Source organism: Triticum urartu, chromosome 4 (assembly GCF_003073215.2).
Source record: "Triticum urartu cultivar G1812 chromosome 4, Tu2.1, whole genome shotgun sequence".
In the NCBI taxonomy this organism is placed as follows: domain Eukaryota; kingdom Viridiplantae; phylum Streptophyta; class Magnoliopsida; order Poales; family Poaceae; genus Triticum; species Triticum urartu.
In genome coordinates, this window is record NC_053025.1 from 239,310,660 (window position 1) to 239,323,583 (window position 12,924).

The following is a 12,924-nucleotide window of genomic DNA, read 5'->3' on the forward strand; positions in this document are numbered from 1 at the left end:
GGAGTACCGGAGGGGTTACCGGAACCCCCCGGGGGCTTAATGGGCCTTATGGGCCTAATGTGGAGAAGAGGAAGGGGCTGCCAGGGCAGGCCGCGCGCCCCCTCTCCCCCTAGTCCGAATTGGACAAGGAGGGAGGGGTGGCGCCCCCCCTTTCCTATTCTCCCTCCACCTCTCCTAGTTGGACAAGGAGCGGGGAGGGGAGTCCTACTCCCGGTAGGAGTAGGACTCCTCCTGCGCCCTCCTCTAGGCCGGCGCACCACCCCCCCTTGGATCCTTTATATACGGAGGCAAGGGGGCACCCTAGAACACACAAGTTGATCCTCGTGATCGTTCCTTAGCCGTGTGCGGTGCCCCCTGCCACCATATTCCACCTCGGTCATATCGTTGTAGTGCTTAGGCGAAGCCCTGCGTCGGTAGAATATCATCATCGTCACCACGCCGTTGTGCTGACGGAACTCATCCCCGAAGCTTTGCTGGATCGGAGCCCGGGGAGCGTCATCGAGCTGTACGTGTGCTAAGAACTCGGAGGTGCCGAAGTAACGGTGCTTGGATCGGTCGGATCGGGAAGAAGACGTACGACTACTTCCTCTACGTTGTGTCAACACTTCCGTTGCGATCTACAAGGGTACGTAGATCATACTCTCCCCTCTCGTTGCTATGCATCACCATGATCTTGCGTGTGCGTAGGAAATTTTTTGAAATTACTGCGTTCCCCAACAGATGCCGCTACCCATCTGAATAGCTTAGTTGATTTGTGTGATATGCAAAAGAAGAAAGATGTGGATAATGATATTGTTAAATTGAAGCTACTTCCGTTTTCGCCTTTGCCTAAAAATAGTATTGATTCATGGAATAAGTGCAAAGATGCTTTTATCTCTAAGTATTTTCCTCCCACTAAGATCATCTCTCTTAGAAATATTATGAATTTTAAGCAACTTGATCATGAACATGTTGCACAATCTTGGGAGAGGATGAAATTAATGATACGTAATTGCCCTACACATGGTTTGAATCTTTGGATGATTATACAAAACTTTTATGCCGGATAGAACTTTGCTTCTAGAAATATTTTAGATTCAGCCGCGGGAGGCACTTTTATGGAAATCACTTTAGGAGAAGCTACTAAACTCCTAGATAATATTTTGGTTAATTATTCTCAATGGCACACCGAAAGATCTACTAATAAAAAAGTGCATGCAATTGAAGAGATTAATGTTTTGAGTGGAAAGATGGATGAACTTATGAAATTGTTTGCTAATAAGAGTGCTCCTACTGATCCTAATGATATGCCTTTGTCCACTTTATTGAGAATAATAATGAATCTATGGATATGAATTTTGTTGGTAGGAACAATTTTGGTAATAACGTGTATAGAGGTAATTTTAATCCTAGGCCGTTTCCTAGTAATTCCTCTAATAATTATGGTAATTCCTACAACAATTCTTATGGAAATTATAATAATATGCCCTCTGATTTTGAATCTAATATTAAATAATTTATTACTTTGCAAAAGAGTTTCAATGCTTTGATTGAAGAAAAATTCCTTAAGATTGATGAGTTGGCTAGCAATGTTGATAGAATTTCTCTTGATGTTGATTCTTTGAAACTTAGATCTATTCCACCTAAGCATGATATCAATGTGTCTCTCAAATCCATGAGAATTTCCATTGATGAGTGCAAAGAAAGAACCGCTAGGATGCGTGCTAAGAAAGATTGTTTTGTGAAAGCGTGTTCTTCTAGTTTTCATGATAATAAGGATGAAGATCTAAAAGTTATTGATGTGCCTCCTATTAAATCTTTGTTTTGCAATATGAATCTTGATAATTATGGGGCTGAATATGAGCCACCTTTACCTAGAAGGCGTTCCAAAAATTCGGAGTCTTTAGATCTTGATGCTAAAATTGTTAATAGTGGGATTGAAGAGGTTAAAACTTTAGATATCAATGAACCCACTATTTTGGATTTCAAGGAATTTAATTATGATAATTGATCTTTGATAGATTGTATTTCCTTGTTGCAATCTGTGCTAAATTCTCCTCATGCTTATAGTCAAAATAAAGCTTTTACTGAACATATCGTTGATGCTTTGATGCAATCTTATGAAGAAAAACTTGAGTTGGAATTTTCTATCCCTAGAAATCTTTATGATGAGTGGGAACCTACAATAAAAATTAAAATTAAAGATCATTTGTGCTATGCCTTGTGTGATTTGGGTGCTAGTGTTTCCACGATTCCAAAAACTATGTGTGATTTGCTTGGTTTCTGTGATTTTGATGATTGTTCTTTAAACTTGCACCTTGCGGATTACACTATTAAGAAACCTATGGGAAGAATTAATGATGTTCTTATTGTTGCAAAGAGGAACTATGTGCCCGTAGATTTCATTGTTCTTGATATAGATTGCAATCCTTCATGTCCTATTATTCTTGGTAGACCTTTCCTTAGAATGACTGGTGCAATTATTGATATGAAGGAAGGGAATATCAAATTCCAATTTCCATTAAATAAAGGCATGGAACACTTTCCTAGAAAGAAAATTAAATTACCATATGAATCTATTATGAGAGCCACTTATGGATTGCCAACCAGAGATGGCAATACCTAGATCTATCTTCGCTTTTATGCCTAGCTAGGGGCGTTAAACGATAGCGCTTGTTGGGAGGCAACCCAATTTTATTTTTATTCCTTGCTTTTTGCTCCTGTTTAGTAATAAATAATTTATATAGCCTCTGTTTTGGTTGTGTTTTTTTGTGTTTAATTAGTGTTTGTGCCAAGTAGAACAGTTGGGAAGACTTGGGGAAAGTCTTTTTGATCTTGCTGTAAAAAACAGAAACTTTAGCGCTCACGAGAATCGCTGCCATTTTTATTTGGAAGGTGATATTTAGTGAATTCTTTTTGCAGATGATTAATAGATAAATTACTCACGTCCAGAAATTTATTTTAGAATTTTTGGGGTTCCAGAACTTGCGTTAGCTACAGATTACTACAGACTGTTCTGTTTTTGACAGATTCTTTTTTTTGTGTTGTTTGCTTATTTTGATGAATCTATGGCTAGTAAAAGAGTTTATAAACCATAGAGAAGTTGGAATACAGTAGGTTTAACACCAATATAAATAAATAATGAGTTCATTACAGTACCTTGAAGTGGTGTTTTGTTTTCTTTCGCTAACGGAGCTCACGAGATTTTCTATTTTGAGTTTTCTGTTGTGAAGTTTTCAAGTTTTGGGTAAAGATTTGATGGATTATAGAACAAAGAGTGGCAGGAGCCTAAGATTGGGGATTCCCATGGCACCCCAAGGTAAAATTCAAGGACACCAAAAAGCCTAAGCTTGGGGATGCCCCGGAAGGCATCCCCTCTTTCGTCTTCGTCTATCGGTAACTTTACTTGGAGCTATATTTTTATTCACCACATGATATGTGTTTTGCTTGGAGCATATTGTATGATTTGAGTCTTTGCTTTTTAGTTTACCACAATCATCCTTTCTGTACACACCTTTTTAGAGAGACTCACATGAATTGAAATTTATTAGAATACTCTATGTGCTTCACTTATATCTTTTGAGCTATATAGTTTTTGCTCTAGTGCTTCACTTATATCTTTTAGCGCACGGTGGTGGATTTGTTTTATAGGAACTATTGTTTTCTCATGCTTCACTTATATTATTTTGAGAGTCCTTTAGAACAACATGGAAAAAATAAACAATTTCATATAAGTGCATTGAATACTATGAGAAGTTTGATACTTGATAATTGTTTTGAGATATGGAGATGGTGATATTAGAGTCATGCTAGTTGATTAGTTGTGAATTTGAGAAATACTTGTGTTGAAGTTTGTGATTCCCGTAGCATGCACGTATGGTGAACCGTTATGTGATGAAGTTGGAGCATGATTTATTTATTGATTGTCTTCCTTATGAGTGGCGGTCGGGGACGAGCGATAGTCTTTTCCTACTAATCTATCCCCCTAGGAGCATGCACGTAATACTTTGTTTCGATAACTAATAGATTTTTGCAATAAGTATGTGAGTTCTTTATGACTAATGTTGAGTCCATGGATTATATGCACTCTCACCCTTCCACCATTGCTAGCCTCTCTAGTATCGCGCAACTTTCACCGATACCATAAACCTACCATATACCTTCCTCAAAACAGCCACCATACCTACCTATTATGGCATTTCCATAGCCATTCTGAGATATATTGCCATGCAACTTTCCACCGTTCCGTTATTATGACACGCTTCATCATTGTCATATTGCTTGCATGATCATGTAGTTGACATCGTATTTGTGGCAAAGCCACCATTCATAATTCTTCATACATGTCACTCATGCATCATTGCACATCCTGGTACACATAGGAGGCATTCACATAGTCATATTTTGTTCTAAGTATTGATTTTTAATTCTTGAGTTGTAAGTAAATAAAGTGTGATGATCATCATTATTAGAGCATTGTCCCAATGAGGAAAGGATGATGGAGACTATGATTCCCCCACAATTCGGGATGAGACTCCGGACAAAAAAAGGAGAAAAGGCCAAAAAGGAAAAAAAAGAAGGCCCAAAAAATGAGAGAAAAAGAGAGAAGGGACAATGCTACTATCCTTTTTCCACACTTGTGCTTCAAAGTAGCACCATGATCTTCATGATAGAGAGTCTCCTATGTTATCACTTTCAAATACTAGTGGGAATTTTTCATTATAGAACTTGGCTTGTATATTCCAATGAAGGGCTTCCTCAAAATGCCCTAGGTCTCCATGAGCAAGCAAGTTGGATGCACACCCACTTAGTTTCTTTTGTTGAGCTTTCATATACTTATAGCTCTAGTGCACCCATTGCATGACAATCCATACTGACTTGCGTTGATATCTATTGATGGGCATCTCCATAGCCCGTTGATACGCCTAGTTGATGTGAGACTATCTTCTCCTTTTTGTCTTCTCCACAACCACCATTCTATTCCACCATAGTGCTATATCCATGGCTCACGCTCATATATTGCATGAAGATTGGAAAAGTTTCAGAACATCAAAAGTATGAAACAATTGCTTGGCTTGTCATCGGGGTTGTGCATGATTCAAATATTCTATGTGGTGAAGATAGAGCATAGCCATACTATATGATTTTGTAGGGATAACTTTCTTTGGCCATGTTATTTTGAGAAGACATAATTGATTAGTTAGTATTCTTGAAGTATTATTATCTTTATGTCAATATTAAACTTTCATATTGAATCTTTCGGATCTGAACATTCATGCCACAATAAAGAAAAATCACATTGAGAAATATGTTAGAAAGCTTTCCACATCAAAAATTCTTCTTTTATCATTTACCAACTCGAGGACGAGCAGGAATTAAGCTTTGGGATGCTTGATACGTCTCCAAGGTATCTATAATTTTTGATTGCTCCATGATATTATATTATCTATTTTGGATGTTAATGGGATTTATTTTACACTTTTATATCATTTTTGGGACTAACCTACTAACTAGAGGCCCAACCCAAATTGCTGTTTTTTGGCCTATTTTAGGGTTTCAAAGAAAAGGAATATCAAACGGAGTCCAAATAGAATGAAACCTTTGGGAACGTGATTTTCCCAACAAACGTGATCCACGAGACTTGGAGTGGCCGTCAAGAAACAAGGGAGGAAGGCACGAGGCAGGGGGCGCGCCTACCCCCCCGGGCGCGCCCTCCACCCTCGTGGGCCCTCCGTTGCTCCACCGACGTACTTCTTCGTCCTATATATATATCCACATACCCCCCAAACATCAAGGAGCACCATAAAAACCTAATTTCACCGCCGCAACCTTCTGTACTCGAGAGATCCCATCTTGGGGCCTTTTCCGAAGCTCTGCTGGTGGGGGCATTGATCACGGAGGGCCTCTACATCAACTCCGTGGCCTCTCCGGTGAAGTGTGAGTAGTTTACTTCAGACCTACGGGTCCATAGTTATTAGCTAGATGGCTTCTTCTCTCTCTTTGGATATCAATACAAAGTTCTCCTCGATTCTCTTGGAGATCTATTCGATGTAATCTTCTTTTGCGGTGTGTTTGTCGAGATCCGATGAATTGTGGGTTTATGATCCAGATTATCTATGAACAATATTTGATTCTCCTCTGAATTCTTTTATGTATTATTGGTTTATCTTTGCAAGTCTCTTCAAATTATCAGTTTGGTTTGGCCTACTAGATTGATCTTTCTTGCAAAGGGAGAAGTGCTTAGCTTTGGGTTCAATCTTGCGGTGCTCGATCCCAATGATAGAAAGGGAGCCGACACGTATTGTATTGTTGCCATCGAGGATAAAAAGATGGGGTTTATATCATATTGCATGAGTTTATCCCTCTACATCATGTCATCTTCCTTAAAGCATTACTCTGTTCTTATGAACTTAATACTCTAGATGCATGCTGGAGAGCGGTCGATGTGCGGAGTAATAGTAGTAGATGCAGAATCGTTTCGGTCTACTTGTCTCGGACGTGATGCCTATATACATGATCATACCTAGATATTCTCATAACTATGCTCAATTCTATCAATTGCTCGACAGTAATTCGTTCACCCACCGTAATACTTATGCTCTTGAGAGAAGCCACAAGTGAAATCTATGGCCCCTGGGTCTATCTTCCATCATATTAATCTTCCAATACTTAGTTATTTCCTTTGCCTTTTATTTTACTTTGCATCTTTATCATAAAAATACCAAAAATATTATCTTATCATATCTATCAGATATCACTCTTGTAAGTGATCGTGAAGGACTTGAAAACCCTTTATCGCGTTGGTTGTGAGGTTCTTATTTGTTTGTGTAGGTGCGTGGGACTTGAGCGTGATATCCTACTGGATTGATACCTTGGTTCTCAAAAACTGAGGGAAATACTTACGCTACTTTGCTGCATCACCCATTCCTCTTTAAGGGAAACCAACGGAGTGCTCAAGAGGTAGCAGCGGTCCGCGCCCCAAACACCGCGGGGCGTGGGCGGCGCGGCCACTCACCCTCTGCTCTTACCCCCCGACAGACGCGAGCCGCTGCAAGGACTGCCAGCCACACCGCGGCGACGGTGCCGCACACCAGGAGGGAGTAGGCGAACATGCGGGCCGCGCTTACAGTGGCACGGGAGCTGCTACGGTGCCGGATGATGGAGAGCGGCCGAGGTGCCCTGCTGGAACGCGTTGCCGAGCTCCTGGACGTGGCAGCCTCAGGAGCACCGCCTTTCTGCTACCAGCTCACGCCCCAGGCAGCGGCGGGATCCCACGGCGGGCCTCACCGCGCCCGTGTACCCCCAAGTGCGCCCGGGGGCTTCGTCGACATCAGCGCGGTCCACGGTGGAGGGCGTCCCCTCGCATCCGAGCCACCTCGGATGGGCGCGGGCACGAGCGACCTCGCACACAGCCTCATCGGAGCATCGCCCCACCATCCTCAAGACAGCGTGACAGGCCGAACGACATGGAGCGTGGGGCACTTCGGCGAGGTCTTCGGGGCAGCGGCCTAGAAGGCCTACATGCCCCACATGATGGATCAGGCGTACACGCCGGAGGACGACCCCAGCTCCTTCCTCATTCCAAGATGGGAGGAGGAGGCGTTAGGAGCTGAAGCCTTCCAGGAGCCGCCAGAGAGCCCCGCCGGCCGCGCCATCAACGAAAGATATAGGGTACCATTAATCCCTCAGGGGCAAGCTTACGCTAACCATGAGTCACAGATGAACCAGGTCACGGCGCCAAACGATGGTTCCGGCAAGGCAATGCCCACCCCGATAGGAGAGACCCGCTGGGGGTTGCGTGGAACGGGCCAGGAGCAAGGCCCCTCCCTGTGTCGCACGGAGCAAGGCAACGCCCGGAGGTAGGCCCTCTCCTGGGGTGGCATCGGCGACCTTTCCCCCGGCAGAGGACCCGTGGTCGCCGAGGGCGCCGCTGGCGTCCCCCTGCCCTCGTTAGTCCGTCCTGGTTTCCGGTCGTCCCAGCGGTGGTACGGGGTGGCGCAAGGTGGGGCCCTCGTCAGGCGATATGAAGTAAGGCTCACGCCTGTGAAGATCGCCACCTGTGACACTCTCACGTAATAATGAGTGGGGCTGTACACGCCCGGGAGCCTCAGGAGAGCCGCCCTCGGGCCTCGGGGGCTCCCTCCCACGCCCAGTGGCAGCACTTAGCTCCACGCTGGTGAGAAGATGTCGAAGACTAGACTAGGTGCCGGACGCGGCCATTTGCTTTGGATCTCTTTTCTGTAACCCTACCTTCTGGATTTAGATTTAAGTTGAAGTTGAATTTTATTTGATGCGCGCGGGGGGGGGGGGGTTGCCTTTTCTCGTTCGAGCTATTTCTCTTAGTTTAGTTCTTGCCTTATTTCGAAGTTCGCGCCAATCGCTCCCACCTTACGGGCCCCTCGCGAGCCGGGCTGGGCATGAAGCACACGAGCCACGCACGCGCCAAGCCATGGCTGGCGCTTTCTTATCACGCGGCCCCCTCGGGCGTGTCGACGAACTCCTCAGGGAGCTTCTCAAAACCCGCAATCTCTTGGGCCGGTTTTGGGCTTGTCCAAGCTAAGGTAAACCGCAACAACAACCTTGCCCTGGCATGCGTAAGCTCGTGAAGACGCGTACCCAATTTGACGCAGAAGGATAAAATCTATGATTGTTTACATGAGGGGCTCCCCCTCTCAAAATGCTCTTACAATCTTCCAGGGCCACGCCCAAGTTTCTACACGGTAAACGGTAGGGGAACGAGGGATCAGCCGGATATGTCGCTCGCCGCGTCCCCCATGTCACCTGTAGATGCACCGCTAGCGTTGCTGTCGCCATCGTTGGCATCGCCCACACCTTCACCCGCGCCGGCGTCACCGTCGTCAACCACGTCGCCTTCGTCTGCCACAACCACTACCCCATTGTCGTCAGAAGCGAAGGCCCTGACCAGTGCATCCACATTGTCTTCAACCCATCGCGCCAGGTCGTGCCGGATGGCTTCCGGTACAGGAGCAATGGCGGCGTCAAAATCGAAGTTGGCGTCGATGTTCCGGAGGTGGCTGAAGACGCGGGAGAACGCGCGCCCAAGCTGACTGCGACTCCTCTCCTCAACGAGTTGGCGAGCCCTCTCAGAATGGTTCTGCAGGCGCGTCACCACATCCCCAAAGAAGCGGAGGTGGCTGGCGTGGTCGTTTGCATGGGGATGAGGAGCATTCTCATTGCAGATATGGCCCAGGGCTGTGTTGGCCCTATTCCTGAGGTCCTCGAGCATGGGGGCGTGCACACGCTCCAACGTCTGCCGCTCGAGCACTTCATCCCTGTTCTGCCGCATGACGAACTCGGCATCGACGACCTGCTTTCGAAGAGAGAGCAGCTTGGCACGGGTGGAAGCTAGCTTAGCCTGTGCTGAGGACAGGGCTGATGTTGTGGCCTCCTCGCGCCGCTCCACCTCGACCAACCTGGACTTGAGGGCAGCAGTCCTACCAGCGACCCCAGCTTCCACAAGCTTCAGCTTCAGGTTGTGCCTGCTCTCGAGGTCAGCGTGAGCCTCGGCCACCCGGCGGTCGACCTCCTCCTGGGCCCTGACCTCGCGCGCACCAACGTCGTCCTCCGCCCGAGCAACCGGGTGCTCCCTCGTCTCCAGCCGTTCGTGTTCAAGGCTGCGCTCCACGGCTTCCAGCGCCAGCACCTCCTCGCGTTTCCAGATCTCTTCCTCCTCGGCAGGCGACCCCCTCAAAGACGCAAGGGCAGCCCTGCGCGCCTCCACCTGCTGATCCAAGATAGCGCTCCAGGCTTGGAGCTCCCACGCGCGTTTCTCCGCGGCCTTGCGACGGCAGTCAGCTTCACGAGCCTCCTCCAGAGCTTGGGAGTAGGCCTCACGGGAGGCTGCAAGGGAGGCCTCAGCCTTCGTGTTATCCAGCTCGCGCTAGTGGCGCCCGAGGTTGATGGCCACTTTCAGCTTGTGCCACTCCTCCGCCAACCGAAGGCCCTCGGTCTCAAGGCGCGCGTCGACACCCACAAGTTCTTCACTGAGTCGGTTCATCGCGCCCATCGCCTCCTGGAAGAGCTCCTGACGAACAACGCTCTGCCCACGCTCGAACTCGCGCACACGGCCCATCTCGCCCTCCGCTACAGGGGCTGTGGGCGACGCCGGACGGGGTGCGCCCCCTCTCAGCTGGAGGCTGGGGGCTGGCGCGACCCCAGGCGCCAGCCGGCCCTCGCGAGAGGCCCGAACTGAACGGGGCCCGCTGCTTGAAGAGGGCCCCAGGATCGAAGCCAGCCAGCTGCCGACCGTGACCAGGGGAGGAGCCCTTGGCACGCTTGCTGCGCTCCGAGCAAGGCCGTGAAGGAAGGATGGCGAAGGCACAAGCTCAAGGAGCCTTGATGATGGGCCAACTCATGCGGTTGACCCCGCGTCGTGGGCAGCGCATGAGCCTGCAGCGCTCGGGCTTGGCGGGTGCAATGGGACGAGAGGGAGCTACTTCTTAGGAGATTTTACGGCCTTGGCAGAAGGGGTCTTGAGGGGACAATCATCAAGAAGGAAAGCGGCACATAGAAGATCACCAAGATAAGGTACTTACTCGTCAACGGCGATATACTTCCTCCGTTTCAATGGCCCGAAGGTGCCACTGCCGTAGCTTGGGGACCCCTTTCTCTTGCAGAGTTCTGCGAAGTCCACGCACAGCCGGCCGAAGCACTGGACATGGAGGCCGACACGAGGCGCGGCTGGAGAAGTGCTCAAAGGGGCAGCCTCAGAAGTGCCATGCTGAGGAGAACCGACTGGCTCTACCTCGTAGTGACTTGCAGAGGCCTCAGGAGCCCCGGCCGCGGGAGACGCGGGCTGCATTGCCCCTTCAACCGCCGCCCTAGGGCAAGAGTCACGAGACCCCGAGGTCGACGCTTTAGAAGCCCTGGGTGGCATCAACACCTCGGCACCTTCACTATCGGCCCCCAACGGTGTATGCCCCCTACACCAACACTTGGGGCGAGCTCTGCGCCAGCGTCGAGGAAAGGAACCACGACTATGGGGTTCTCGCGGGCCCCACGAGGCCAGCAGGGCGCAACCCCCACTTGTCGAAGGAGGGCATCTGCTCCGTGAAGGACATCTTGTTCAAGCAGCGGTACAAAACACAACTCTTCCTTGGCAAGTCGTCCGGCAACGGGACGCCCGTCAGGCCTCATGGGGGAGCTTAGACTCCTGGAGTCTCATGTGGTCCTGGCTGCTGAGCAAGGCCCACATCGGCCGGGAGTGGTGCTGAAGCGGAGCAATTCGGCGCCAGACGAACTCCCTCACCACCATAGGCGCAGTCACGCCAAGGTCTTTGAGCCATCTCAACCTCAGCCAGACGGGGACAAGGCGTGGATCGGCGAGCCTCCGGTGGCACCAACCGGAGTTAGGAATGGCGGGCTCACATGAAGAATAGAGCAGGGGGCTAAGCACTCCAGCGTCAACAAACACCCACCGTGTCCGGAACCCGCTCACGGATGGTGGAAGCTCAAAGTCAATCCCGTCGCCGCCACGGCCTGAAAGCTCAGGCACCTGGAGCTCTGCTTAGGATCAATCAGGTGCAGCGAGAAGAAGTGGCGGAAAAGAGCCACGGAAGGAGCAATGCCGACCATGGCCTTGCAAATGAAGGCGAAGACGGCAAGCAGGGTCACGGATTGGGGATCAAGGTGCAGCATGTGGATCTGATAATGGGAAAGCACTGCGCCGAGGAAGGGGGAGAAAGGAGGGACCAAGCCGGCCCAGAGGGCGTCGATGAAGAGGGGGACCTCAATGGACGTCCGGTCAATGCGAGCACGGGAAGCAGGCTAGGCCACCGTCTCTCCCCACTCGTTGAAGCCGGATGCGAGCATGGGATGCACCTTGCCCATGGCCTCATCGTTGAGCACCCGCGATCGGCCTACTGCGGGCTCGGCGGCCGGGGGCGCACTAGCCGAAGACAAAGGCTTCTTCCCTTTATCCGCTTGCATCGGCGCCATGACGATGGGGCGAGCAGAGCTAAGGTCAGATTGGAAAGAGGAGCAGAGTCTGGGGAAGCAGAGGAATTGGAGGAGAATGGTGCAAGTGATGGAAGAATAACCGTGTAGACCACGGTGGCCGTTTAGCCAGGCGGGTATCAAGGCAGCGTGGGGAAGCAGAGACACCCACGTCCAATCAACCGCCACATGTTGACCAAGGCCGCGGGCTGTTGGGGCCCACGGCGCTCCGCACTTGACCCTTGGCTTCGCCTCGAAGTCAAGCCCAAGCACGCCTTGGGCCCGGGGGCTACTATCGGCGTTCTGGGAACGGGGGTCACCAGACTTGCCTGCCTGCGGCCCACGGCGTGGCTTTGCTGGCAGGCCTATACGACCCATCTTCATCAACAAGGAATCAAGACCATCGCGAGGGGCTACGCCTCGCGAGGTGGACGACACATGCCCTCCTCAAGAGCAGCCTCATCAGGCCGGCTCGTGAGGGGCGGAGAGTTCAAAGTCTTGCAAACCTCGCGAGGTTTCTCGTGACGTAAGCCATGACAATCGAGGCCAGGAGAGCGCCAGCGCACGTAGCGTCCTTGTTTCCTCTTTAGTGCTAAGGGGGCAAGCGCAGGCGCGGAGTACCGATGCATCAAGCAATGCTTTCCATATTGGTGCAACGAGACCAAGAGCAGAAGGACGGCAAGATGTTGGTCACCATGGAGCCCAGGACGGCGTTACCACCAGAACCTTTAGCAGGCGAAGACCAACTTTTGTGAGGATAGCTTGTACTAGTTGTCCCCTTTCAAATTGGCCATTGTTGGCTCCCTTCCCACTCAATATTTGGGGAGAGGACCAGGGCCTCTATAAATAGAGCTAGCCACCACCGTAACTAGAGAGAGAGAGAGGGATGGGTCAAGAACAGAACCCTAGACCGCATCCTCACACACAAGAATACCTCAACCTCAGGAGGCTCTTCTTCCCCTTGTACTGTTCATCCTCAGCCCAAGAGGC